The sequence below is a fragment of the Colius striatus genome, chromosome 2, assembly GCF_028858725.1.
Source record: "Colius striatus isolate bColStr4 chromosome 2, bColStr4.1.hap1, whole genome shotgun sequence".
Classification (NCBI taxonomy): Eukaryota; Metazoa; Chordata; class Aves; order Coliiformes; family Coliidae; genus Colius; species Colius striatus.
In genome coordinates this window covers 117045474-117058554 of record NC_084760.1, presented here as the reverse complement: position 1 = coordinate 117058554, position 13081 = coordinate 117045474, and the positions used below count along the sequence as shown (strand labels likewise).

General features: G+C 42.9%; 1 protein-coding gene across 3 annotated transcripts in view; it reads left to right on the top strand.

The window, feature by feature from the left end:
- The first annotated feature begins 4866 nt into the window (after positions 1-4866).
- Positions 4867-13081, top strand: part of PLCB4 (phospholipase C beta 4) — a 194502-nt gene continuing 186287 nt past the window's right edge. For all 3 annotated transcript variants that reach the window (XM_061989252.1, XM_061989253.1, XM_061989251.1), the window contains exon 1: positions 4867-4983. The gene's annotated coding sequence lies outside the window, so the exon portion shown is untranslated. The remainder of the gene's footprint in view (positions 4984-13081) is intronic.

Genomic DNA, 13081 nt, shown 5'->3' with positions numbered 1-13081 from the left:
TTGCTGTCTGCTCCTCATATTTATTGCCAAAAGACAGTTCCTTTGAGGCTCGGCCAGCTGCCATCTTCTGCATTTGTGGACTCCTGCCATGTGTCACTGCCAGTATATGAATTAAAACCAAATGCTGAAAGTAAGGTCAAGAGATAAATAACAGCATAGCAGGAGGAGATGTGCTTAAGCTCACGTGGTGGACATGGTGTGACTCCTTTCTAATAACTTGCTGTCCATCAAGTTGCTATCGTGTGTAAAACATGCAGATGGCTCAGCAGTGGGTGGCATTAATATACTTGGGCCCCTCTGGCATACAGGTGTCCTGCATTGTCCTTCCCACACTGTCTTTTCACCATCAGACAGCCTTGTGCCTTGTTGCTGACTGATGGGTGAAGTGAGCAACATGCACTCACTGCCATACAAAACACCAGGGTAACAACGTTAGTTACTTTTCCAAGAAGATCTAAAGGAAAATACAGAGAAGCATCTTCAGAAAACATTTGCAGTGGAAGGTCCTTTCCAGTTCTATGTAAACACTGTCATAGAATCCACCATAAAAACATAAATCCCACAAACTGAAAAGTCTAGACTTTACTGTTGACACTGAAGGCTTACTGCAAAAACTTGCCTCTAATGTTAGAGAGCATCTTTGGACTTCCCACTTCAATTTACTGATGGTGAACTTACCTCTGTTATTATAAACCTATCACAAGAATCGAGATACTAGGAAAAGGGGTGTTGAAGAACATCTGATGGGACTGAAAACAAAGGACAGTCAACTGCTAAACTAAAAATCACACAAGAAGATGTATGGGTTGGGATGCTTTGTTATCTTTTAGGCTTGAAGTACTTTTTTAGTGTGAAAAACCCTAAAATCCTAAAAAATGCTTGCAGTTTGCATCAATAATTAACGTGGAGTACTTCCAAGCACAGATTTGTTTAGAGCTGATAAATTTTACCTTCATGACTTTGAATAAGCAGGTTTTACGTAGTCGTCTTGTCTTTCTACGTATCATTTACAGTACTGAACATGGGTACTGCCTGCAAGTGTATCATAAGAGTATAAACACAACCAATGCTTAAACAATAACCTCCTTCAGACAAAAGCCAGCTTGATTTATGCCACTGCAGATGTATTGAGTAAATTGGGAGGGGGGAGTACAAGCAGGTTTGAGAGCTCAGCAGGCAATCTTAGTCTCATCAGCAAGGCATAAATAAACGGAGGGAGTGGAGGTGAAATGCACTTTCTCATACCTGTTTGGTGTTGTGGGGCTTTACTTTTCTTAAAACAGTGATGAGATGAGCTTGCAAAACTGAGAAAGGAGCCCCAGGGCTACCTTGGGCTTCTATCTGTAGCGTGCAGCAACAAATCCTGCCCCTTTTCAGGTTACAGCAGATGGGGACAGGGATGCTGAGGAAGGACAGAAATCCTGGTCTCTCACATAAAAGCTGACTGACTCCTTGAGTGGAAGGCTTAACAGTACTGTACTATTTCTTGATACTGATACCAAATTTTTGGAATGTGGAGATAGAGGTACCTAAAAAGATTCTAAAAGTACAGTTCAGTGCTAAATTTAATTTTTTGCCATTAAACTCAAAGAAACTCAATCCCTTTCTTCTAATCTCCAAACAGAAAACCACAATCTTATTAGTAGCATTATCCTGAAAGCTCTGGTTTCCTCCTTGCTGCATTATCCAGTTTCTGGAGGTCCTGACCCATGCTTCTGTCCTGCTACATTCAGAAGACCTGGAGCACAAGCCTGAAGCTAAACATATCCTAGTACAAAGAGGACACTATTTAGAATCCTGAATAGATCTACTATTGCACTTTTGAGCAGTATTATTCACTCTCTCTAAGACCTCAAGAATAATAATTGCAATGTCTGTCATTAATATTATATTGTAGGCAGAGGAAAAACATTCCCTTTGTTCCCACTCATTCCTACTACGTGCATCTGTGTGTGTGTGTGGCTTCCTGAAAAGTCTAGGACGAAGCTTAACAGTCTTTCTGAAAAACTATCACAACTGATTTCATTTTTTAATGAATCAAGGATCTGATACCAGAAGAAAGTTTGACAGGAGAGCTCACATTTAATAAGGTAACCTTAACTTTTTAAAACCAAAGCCTCTGATAAGCTATGGGTCTGCAACACAAGGCTATCATAACTGATACAAATGATTTGAGCCATGAAGGGTCTGGAACAGGATGGTATTTATAGGTGTGGAAACTGAACCATCTTGTTAAAAAACCCTGGGGGAAAAAAAGGAGAGCTTCAAGAAGAAAATGTCTTTCATTTTGCTATATCCTGCTAGCCAAAGTATCTGTGTAGCCGGGCACTTAGCAAGGGAAAGCTGGTAGAGACATCTACAGTTAAAACTGCCAAGACTTTCAGTGTTTTGCCAAAATTCTAACTACCAGACTAAAACAATCCAAGCTTGCTGTCTGCCTCAAGTTGTGACAAAATGGTCCAGTAATGTTCACAAAAACAGTTATAGGAAAAAAGAAAGCTTTTAATTCAAAAAAAGGCCTTTTTTTTGAGGATGAACAATCGATGTATGCCTGCTCCAGTCTGCAATTTGCCTCCTGAGTGACCATTGGCTTGCCTTTTGCAATAAAGACACGCAGATTTGGCTGCAGTGTAAGACTTGGAAAATCACTGATATAAGTGGATGCTTTGCTATTGATTTTACTGAGACCAGTATTGTACCCATCAATATCAACCACAGTACCATTAATGGCAGATGATAATACATTGAGTCGAGCCTTTTGGCAGAAGAAGCAGTGAAGTTCTCCCTGGGGAGTGTGCAGATCAAAAGCCACATAGCTACATGCATACTGTTTCCTAGTGAGTAAGCCATTATGCCTCACTGGGATTAAAATATATTTTTTTTATTGCTACTCCTATAATAATTTACTCAACTTACATGTAGTCCAATGGCCCAAAAAAAAAGGCAATAAAAAAGACACTAAGCATGAAGCACTTCATTTGTATACCCACAAATACATCCATTTCATGCATTCAGAAACAAACATTTCTAGAACTACAAACAAAACCCTTTTCACTAGCCCTGTGTCCATCTTGCATTCAAGCTGATGCCCTCCATCTGTAAAAGCAATAATTGCTGCTCCTAGATCCTGTGTGTTAACTTGATCCCTTTAGCTCTGCCAGCAATACTGGCCTTCATCCAGCTCATGTGCCTCTCATGCAGGTTCCTTTGTTACTTCCTTCCCACACCTCCTTTTGCAAGATATGCTCACCCTGAGCCTTAGCTGCAGCCTTGCTCCCCTTCATGTGTTCCTAAAGACCTCCCTCTACCACCCTGCCCATGAGGAATTTCTAATTGAGTAGACATAAGAAAATATGAATATCTGCTTAAAATAACACTTGCCTCAATTACAGAAACTGTAGGTCTGCTGTGCTGACAGTCTGTCCCTGAAATCATGTGTCATTGTTGCTGTTGTTCTCGGTCACCCCTTTGCTTACTTCTCAGCAGCTCTAGGAGCCTGGTGTCAGTTCTTGAAAGCAGAACAATTTTTATCACTTCCTGGCACAGCACCTAGTGCCAGAGGAGGGTCTTGTTCCAAGCTGAATTTTTACAGTTTATGGTTTTGGGGAAACACAGCATGAGCTCTGGCCACAGTATTACCAGATTGAGTAGTCTGTGGCAATGCCACACTCTTACTATGACTGTCTAGCAAACCTATTACAGATTTTCCTCCACTGCTTCCTCAGCTCACTCTAGATGTAACTTTTTCAGCTGTAGCTTGCTGTCTCCTGTCTTCTGAGGGCTGCTGCTAACTTTTGGTGTTGGTGTTCCTTCAGGGTGGTCGGCTTGCAGGCCTCAAGGTTTAACACTTAATAGTTCACTAACAAAGTCCAGGAGGGCAGGTTGGAGGAGAAAATGGACAGGGAACCTGCTTCAGTTGTGAAATTCAGCACTTTGCGGACCTTTAATGGCTTTTTTCCAGACAAGGGAGAAGACGTTTCCCATGAAATCTCTTGGAGAGGGTGCAAGCTGAGAGCTGGTACATGATGACAGCAACTAGAGGAAGACAGGGCAGGCACAAGGTGCTACATGAGCAATCCATGACAGTGGTTTGGAGCCAGTCAGCTGTGCCAGGGCTGCCCTGAGCGTAGTCAGGGAGGGAATCCTGTGCTCCTGCCCCTTTCTGTGCTTAGCTCTGCTTGCTTGCCCAGCCTTGCGCCTCCGCTACAGCTCATCTCATAAACCTCAAGGAGTCCAACTGTAACTGTGCAGACAAAAACTGTGAGAGTTGGGGAACTCTCCAGGAGAGTTCTTTCTTTCCCTTTAGCTCCGTGTTTCTGCGCTGAAGGCAGCAGGCCCGGCAGGAGCCGGGAACACACAGGGAATTTCCTTCGTGCCCGTTCAGCTGCCCTTTCAATACACGTAGTAAACAGAGGCAGGGCGGTGCAGGCATCCTGCCGGGAGCCCCGCGGGCGCAGCCCCCCGTGCGGTACGTGTGCGCACACAGGCGTGTGGGCCGCAACAGGGTGCGGTACGGCAGCTCACCCCGGGCCGCGCAGGCCGAGCTCCGCGCCCGCGGCCCCGCCACCCACTTGCCATGCGCTGCCCGCGGCCCTGAGCGGCGGGAGGAGGCCGGCTGTCCGCGTCCGGGAGAGGCGGGAGCGCCTAGCGTGGCCCGCCCAGCCCAGGCGGCGGCTGTGGCGGTGGGGTTTCCCCTCTCCCTTCTTCGCGCTGTGGGGGCTGAGGCGGGTGCGGCGGCGGGGCCGCCGGGGCGGGGGAGGAGGAAAGAGAAGGCGGCGGGGGGGGGGGAAGGAGGAGCCGCCGCTGTGAGGCGGGCGAGTTGCACACACACCGCACACACACACAGGCACAGTGCGCGAAGGAGGAGGAGGAAAAGAAGAGGAGGAGGAGGAGGGAGGAGGTCGCCGCCTCGGCGCAGCCCCGGCACCCTGCGCAGCGCGGCGGGGCCGGCGGCGGCGCCTTCCCGCCTGGCCGGCGGCTGAGGTAAGGCGGCTCTGAGGGGCTGCGCGGGGGCTGGCGCCGGCATCGCGTCCTTCACGGGGAGCGGCTCTGCCCGTTCCTCCGCTCCGGGCCGTAACCTTGCGCTTCCCGCTCCTCCCGGGCAGCGGCCGCGCGGCTCTGCCGGCTGCGGCCCCCGGCCTCGGCGCACCGGCCCGCTGCCTCTGGGCAGATGGACTTACACACACACCTATGTCCGCGTGTGCAGTATTTCCCATATAGATCTGTATTTCTGCGTGTGTCGGTCGTGATTGAATTGTTCTTCTCATCTTCGCTGCCAGCTGTGCAGCTCGCGGTAGTTTCTGAGTGTATCCAGATTTTGTCAGCGCTGGGCGGTGTGACAAATGTTTCTGTGTAGTTAAGTATAACTTTTGGTTTTGTGGGGTTTTTTTCCCTCTTTTCTTTTTTTCCCCTTTTTCCTTATTTCTTTTGTTTCCTTTCCCTTCCCCCCCACACCCCTCCCTTGGAGAAAGGAAGGCTCACCTTAGAAGATATATTTTGTTTGTTTTCTTTGAGATATAGCGAAAGGCTTGTCAGGATCCAACTGCTTGAGTTGCCTCTCTGTGTGTATGTGTCTAATATACACGGATGTTTTTTGTATGTGTCTAATTTACAGGGATGCTTTTTGTACGTGTCTAATTTACACAGATGGCTTTAAATCACTTCATAGTAATTTTTAAAGCAAGGTGCAGAAACCATGTTTCCATTTTGCCAACAAACCTATGCACTGCATTTGATGCGTGACTTTGACTTAAGTGCAGTCAGACACCTGTTACTTAATGCTGTTTATTCTTTGCAGTTGCAGTTATCTAGCATTGGTCTTCTTTAGTTAATAGCTAGAAATAAATTACAAATACTCTTTTATGCAGAAATCTAATAGAAACCTAGGAATCTAATGTGTTTGTGAGGTATGTAGTGAGTGTTTGTTAGGTAATACTTTCTCAAAGGGAGGTGATTTTGGAAAGTTATAGAATAATCTTTGTTTCTGGGGCAGTTTATATAATATTAAAGTGTCTGTGGAAGACGTATCTGTAAGAAAGGTGGGCAGTAAGGGCTAGGCAAAGTCAAGGTCTGGCACGATGTACATCTTCAATAAAACGTGCATCATGTTCTCTTTAATGCATAAATAACGTTTGTGTTTTCCAAACTTCACTTGACGTCGCACCGTGGAATTTTCAGTTTAATAACTGGAGTTAGTAAGAATCCCAGAGAAACTGCCGCATTTCTGATTCCACAAGAGGATGGAGCAGGTTCTTTCATAACATGTTTGTGTTGATTGCATTCTGTAGTTTACTTGAGCAGTTTTAGCAACCTGATGGTATTACTTGCTTAAGGTTATTTTCTCTAACTTCTGGAAGTGTAACGTTGACAGTACGTGTAGGCTTTCTCCAGGTCAAGGGCGCCTAGTATTGCTATGTACCACAAAATGATTGTTGTTATGTAGCGCTGAGCAATTTTGCATTACACAGGCACAGTTTCTCAATACAAGTTGGGAACAGTTTTATTCCTCTCTGCAGCTGATAACTTGGTAAGGTAATTAAAAATAAATTACAGATTTCAGGGATGAGAAATCTCTTCCACAACCGTTAATATCACTCCGCCTTCAAATGTCAGTTTTGATTAATCTCTTGATGATATCGCAAAAACCCAGGTATTCATGTGAAAGTCAAACCTCTGCACGTAGCTGTCAAAATAAAATTTTGAGATAGGATTTGATTGCTGGATGTGGATGTGTACTTGATACTCTACTTGAGAGAGTAGCAGTGCCTTTTATTTTATAGACATGCACCCACGCACAGGAGCTTTGTTCTAAAACAGTGTATCTATCATGAATTTATGCATAACCTGCACTCTCTGCTTTTTCTTAGCGTACAGCGTAGAAAGAACCTTGAGGGGAAAGAGAGAAAGACCTAAAGGGACAGGAGAGAGAATTTATATGACTTTCTCATGCTGACAGAAAAAATACCTCTTTGTTATGTATAACCTGAAGTCACTAATGGTGTTCTACTTTCACCTATTCTAAAACAGTGGCAACTCATTTTGGCTTGATACGTGCTGATGACTTCTGTTGCAGACTTTGGCCATTTGTTCTAGTAATATCTGGCTGTGGTGATGAAGTTGAGGCTATGCTGCGAGTCTGACCAGTGTTTGTTACAGCTTTATAAGAACTGATGGATTTGTTTGCGCCCGGTTTACACACACCGTGTTGAGAACTTGTTGGGCTATAATTACCATGCTTACTAAGATGACTTACTTTGTATTTCTTTTTCATTTTTTAACTTGCCACTTTTTGTCATCTACTGTTTGTGTTGTTCAGAGCTTTACTCCCCTTGGTGGTTTTACCAGCTCAATTGCTATTCCTTCCTGTTTGTAATTTGCTGAAGACTGAAGTCTGAAACTGCTGGCTTACTGTTTTCCTTAAAATTGAATTAATCTCTCTTCCAAGGGAAAGAAAAGGACAGGGGAGTACTTACCAGAATTTAAAAAACGAGAACAAAAAGTTAATACAGGCATCTTATCCGTTAGTTCTGAAAACGAATACATCATCGTTTTCAGAGAAGGCTGATTTCCTCTAGCGTTCAGTCTTACATCCCATTCGATTCTGGGAATGGTAAATTAGTTTAGAACTGAAATTTTTCGAACTGTAACATCTCCGGTTGGTTGTTAGTGGAAATGACTATTAAAAGTTGCATAAGCATTATTTGCGAGATGGCTAATCAGTAGCCTGGGTGTAGTCCCATTCTCTAATAGATACATTGTGATACCTCAAAATTTGCAAAATTGATGGCTTGGGTTAATTTACTGATTTTGCAAGATATGTAATACATCCAGTTTTGGGAAGACTCTTTGATGTCTGCCAAAGTTGCACATAGGGGACATACTTATGGCCCAGACTGTTAACCCTTTTAAAATTTTATGATTATACTGTTTAGGACACCTTATTTTTGTGAAAGGTGCATGTGTAACGTCACATCCAAATTTCCTAAGTGCACGCATGAAGGGCTCAGATAATTTTATTTGGTGGGACTTTCTGAGAGCAAGCTTTGTGGTCCTCTTGCCGCTGCAGAAAAAGTTTGTGTTGATTTTGCCATGTGATTTTTGGACTTCGTATTCCCAAAGATCTAAGTCATAGAGGATTTGAATATCTGGGATGGTAATGGTACAAACAGGAAAAATACTGTGCTTTGATTTTAACCAATCTGCTTTGCTGATGTTCTTACCCTGTGATGAGCACTAAGCTATGAAAATCTTACCTTCTTGATCTTTACCCATCTTCTTACGGTAGTGGTTAATGGGAGTTTTGTAAATATGGATGAAGAGGCTTGTGAGACTGTGGAAGAAGGCAGATTTCCAGCCATTCTGGAATTAATTAATGATGTCTAGTGATAACTTCCATGTACCACAAAGACGTGCTAATGTATCTGAGTGCCTGGAATAGGACTGCAACATAGGGAAGAGTATCAGAACAGCCCTTTTGCAGCTATCCTCACAGTGCTAGCGCCAGGACTCTGCAATTTTCAGGGCAAGATTCTCCCAAGCAGCTTATGGGAGGCACAGAAATAGATGGTGCAACACAATTGTGGCTTTAGTGATTCCTCTCCAGTAGGCTTCTCAATGATGATTTGTTGATGTTTTCCCTTTGACGTTGTCACTGCTGGGATCCAGAGGAAAATTAATACTTATATCCCTTTTTTTAGAGAACTGCATCAGCTTATATAAGACAATGAAGTGCTGTGGTTTATTTTGTCAGTTGGACTACACAAGTCGTTCTAGATATCATCTGATGAACAAAGTACTTAGTAGAGCTGTGCCTGTGCAACAGCAAAAGAGTCTTGATTGTTTTTTGATAGAGAATGGAACAGAACTCTCTGCTGGAGAGCCCAGCCCTTAGGCAGACTGTTACAAAGTCATCCTGTCTTGTTTGCCTTGCTACCAGGCTTGGATGAATGGTATTTGTGAGTGGTTGTAATGTTCTGTTCCCCCTTTGGAGCTCAAATAAGCAGTTCCCTCCTTTCTGTGGGAGGGAACCTATTGCTGGGGAGCTCTGCAGGTGTCACCTGAAAAGTTTGGTTACTTTTATGTAGTGTATCTGCTCATGAAAAGGGAGAAATACATTGTGTCCAGGTTTTAAGGCCACTTGTGTGTTTTGTGGTTTCACTTTCTGTGGCAGTTGGGTCTGGCTTGCCGTTCTTTTCTGTTGCCAGTTCCTGATCCCACCAATAGCTAATAGGTGATTGTGGGACAGACGGCATAGATCACAAAGACCATAGATGTGACACAGAGCAGTCTCACTTGTCCTCACCTGTTTAATGAGTAAGAGAATCCATAATCTGACTTTCTGTACTGTTACATGCCCTTAAATAGAAAAATATATAACCACTGAGTGCTCCCAGTTGCTGATGTTGTGTATCTCATCTTTATTTTTATAATAGCAAGTGATCAAAACTTAAGTGGTTGACAATTGTTGTGCATCTAAAGTTAGGACCTTGCTTTCCAGTTTATATGGAAGCTGTTACCACTTGGACAGTTAAGGATCACTTGATTGGTGTCCTTTCTTAAAGTTTCTTGGACCAGTAACAATAACTGAGGTGAGACAATCTGTTTGGAATGTGGTCTATTGTAAGGTCTGTTTGTGGAGTTCTTGAGATCAGTATCGCTGAAGTAATAGCCGTGCACCTTCGCCCTCTCATTTCTGAAGAAGCTGGCTCTATTCAGTTGACTTCAGGGCTCTCAAATGTAGCTTTCTTTGTGAGCTAACCTTGCAATTGGTAATTTTAGATGACCGTGAGAAGATCTATAATGTGACAGATGCTAGGTTTAGGAATAACTGTTGAGATTGAATACTTCATATTGTTTCTTTTCAGATGTTGTACTGATAGATCATTTACTTGAAAAGTTTTATGATAAGCTTGGTGTTTGTATTCTGTTGGTTTTATATGTAATATCATCTCAAAATATGAAGAAATACAAAAATCTACAGGTACCATTCACCTATCAAGTGGTTATATAAACGCATTTTGTGTCTGCAGTTGGTCTAGCAATATGCCATCTGAGAGACTCAAGTTCAGAAATGTTTATGTGCACCTGGGTGAGGAAATGAGTATGAAAAAAGTATTAAAGAGTAGGCTAATTTTTCTTGAAGTTAGAGATAGATTTACTTTTCTAACATTATCTATACTTAATTTGAGCACATATACTCCTGAAAAATGGAAGCAATCAGTCTGGAGGTTAGTGATGAATAAAGGGGGCAAGAAGACTGAGGACTTAAAAGGTTAAGAGGCATCATCTCTTGGATTCCAGTGATCTAGAGTTTCTGTGATCCTGTTCACATAGTGTGACATTGTGGAAAATAATGAGAAATAAGAAAGTTCTATGAGATGCAAGCTGTGGTTTTGAACAAGATAGGTTGGATGACAAAGCTTCTTACAATGAGGTGCTAAGTTTTTCTCCTCGATCTTTTAGGCCATTCCAAAACTCTGTGGGGTATTCTGTTTCCATTTTTCTCCTTGAACATATTTGTTTCCCTGAAATTGCCATGTCTCTCACATTTACTGTTTATTTTTCCTTCCTAAGCTTATGGAGATGATCATTGTTGATGTTTCTATATGTGCTATTCTTGTTGAATATACAGATCTTGTCTGCTCTCCTCTTAGCTGAGGCTGTGTTCTGAATCGAGGATGCTTGCTTTTGTCTCTGCCTTTAGACATCTCAACTACTGCAGCAGCTGCTAAAAGGAAACTCAGGGAGAAAGGGAATTGACAGTTGTAGGAAAAGCCTATTTGTTTTGAAAAGCACAGGTCGGGATAAAAGTTCTAAAGAAACAAAAACTCCCAAACAAAAGAAAAACAAATAAAGAAATAAAAGCAACCCAGGCAATTTTGAATATTGACACCTTCATACCTTCATGCAAGTTTCTTTTATTGGTTATGTAGACATGAGAAGGACGTAGCTGTAATTCTTACAATATTATTCTCAGGAAAGAGTGAGTGGAAATGCAGGATGAATGCCTTATTCGGAAGTAGGAAACAGAGCCATTGAGGGGTTTCTCTAGCTGGTCTAAGGTGGTCATGTTTTTTATGAGGGACACTGATCAGGGAAGGGAAAGCATTTTGAAGAAGGAAGGGGAGAGATGGAGTGAGAAGCTGATGAATTTGCAGTAGATTTGCTTGCAGAGATGAGAGTGAAGCCTAACTGTTAAAGGAGAGGTTGAGTGGCACAGTGTGGTGATGAAATGGACTGTGCATTGTTCCTAAATCTTGACTGCAAGGCAGACAAGAGCTATTGGATGATTTTAATTTTTTTTTCCAGATATAGTTCTTGAGGATTGGTGCAGATTAATTGGGCTCTCTGCTGGATTCAGGGAGCTGTACTGCATGTCTGACATCAGCAAAGAATAGACTGAGTAATTATTGCTTTCTGGTCTTTCCGTCTGTGTTATTTGTGTAGTGCTTTCCTAGCAAAATATGCTTAGGAATAACTGTCGTACATTAAATGACAAAGGAGGGTGGAATGTGATTCCAAGTATATCAGAGCAGATTGCAAATGAAGTGCTGCAGTCTGGCGTAAGAGCTGTTAGTTGCAGGTAATGTGAATACTTCAGCATCGCTGCTGAGCTTGTAATTCTCACATAGGAAATCTATATCCGTGTCTGCTGCAGGTGCAGGGGAGCTCTTGGAAATTCCCCTCAGCGTGGCTGCCCTCCCTCACATGATGCGTTTATCTGCTTTGATTGGTGAATTCCCAGGCTGAAGCAGAAGGTGGGAGTTTCTGGAGGCGGATGTGTGTGTGGAGAGAGATGTGACCTGGGAGAATAATAGAGGGCTCAAACAGGGCAGTCTGAGTGGGGAGGAGATTCGGCAGCTGCTTATTATCGTGGGGGTTGGTGGTACCTTGTTCTCCCAGGCCCAGCAACTGGGGCTGTGAGACCTGGGGGGCTCTTCTGTTTGCTCTGAAGCTAGAAGTAGCTTCTGCTGTACACCCACATTTTACCCTGGGGAGGGACTGGTAGTTCTGTAATCTCTGTTGCAAGTGAACTGATGGAGAGATTGTGTCTAAATCCTTCAACTCTGGCAATATGTAGCAGAGTCTGGCTGTTCTGTTTGCTGATGCTCTGGTTTTCAGCTGAGAAATACATAGTGGCTTTAATAGATAGTGGCTTTTTGTTGACCCATGACTATAGCAGGTGGCAGGGAAGAGAAATAACTTAGGAGAAGAGAATGGCACAGGTTAGAACAAAGTGGACATAGTTTTTAGTTGCACAGGTTGCTGCTTCCCTGTGCTCAGATATCATTGCTATAATTTTGCCAACCTCAAGCAGATCCCTTTCTACTTGGATGCATCCTAAAGCATTATGTATATTTCACTCTCTGTGCTTTATTTATTGATTTCCTTTTCTTCCTAGGATGAGAAAATACTGAAATCAGCATGTATGCCTAACCTGGCCAACAGGTATTGATAAAATGGTCTCCCTTGAGGTATCTTAATGAGAGCATAAAGTTAACTAGGAAAAGTCATATAAAAATAGTTTGCAACCGTGTGCCGTTTTGTGTATGTATCTTTATATAAGAAAATGTCTTACAGTTGAATTAGTCCTTCCATCAGGTAGTGGAAGTATTTGCACTGTTTTTATGGGAGTGATTGATATCTGTTCCCTAGTTAAGTTTATGAAGACTGACACTTTGGATGAAGCATATAGTACTTAACTGGATTTGCCCCAGACAGTTGAAAGGTTGGTGTAGTGCTGGTGAACTTGATAACATGTATTGGTACTTTTGTGAGTGGATGTATGGATTGAGTGCATAGGACAGAGTACCCCAAAAGGCTCTCTTGTGACCTTAGGTGGTAATTGCCTTTGCATTGGAAAAGACAGACAGCTGATGATCACTTAGTTTTCTGGACTGAACTGGTAATAAAGATGTACAGATGACTAGAGGGATACGGTGAAAAACCCAGCAGTATCAGTCTTCTGCATTTTGCTTTTATCTCTCCAGAGAGCTGTGTGACCATTACTATGGAGAAATGTTGGGTGTTCTTCCTAGTCCATGTTTTTGTTCAGTTGGTATGGAAGGTATAAATCTTCATT